Source organism: Orycteropus afer, unplaced genomic scaffold (assembly GCF_000298275.1).
Source record: "Orycteropus afer afer isolate SDZICR_OR568_19922 unplaced genomic scaffold, OryAfe1.0 scaffold00099, whole genome shotgun sequence".
NCBI classification, from domain to species: domain Eukaryota; kingdom Metazoa; phylum Chordata; class Mammalia; order Tubulidentata; family Orycteropodidae; genus Orycteropus; species Orycteropus afer.
The window spans coordinates 1,058,856-1,059,345 of NW_006921686.1; positions in this window are offsets into that span (position 1 = coordinate 1,058,856).

Below are 490 nucleotides of genomic sequence, written 5' to 3' on the forward strand. Positions count from 1 at the left end.
TCAAGGGGCCCAGCTGCTGCAAGCCTGCCACCTGGTGTCAGGGCCTGGGGAGCCAGGGTGGCTGCTGGGCGCCTTGCAGTCAGGGCCACACGCCTGCCGTTGCCCCACACAGTCTCTGGCGGGCAGGGGAGAGGCGACAAGGAGGTGGGGCGGGGGGGCGTGAGGAGGCGCCAGCTTCCGGGCTTGTCTCCCTGGGGGGAGGGAAGGCGGGGGTCCGCCCTGACCCCCAGAATGTAAACAGCAGCAGATGAACAAAAAAAGAAATACCAAAGGTCAGAGGAAGGTCCCAGGTATTCCACCCACAGCCCTGGGGTCTTTCCTGTCACCAGTGGAGGTCCCCTGGCTGCCCCTTCCCACCAAAGAGCGCTCAGCCCTACAGGAACCTCTACGGGGACCTAAGCACTTAACCCAGTCCTGTTTCAGGGATTCAGGCGTCCAGCTCAAAGGTGACCATCTTGCAGGTTAAATATTCTAAATTCAGAAATTCCGA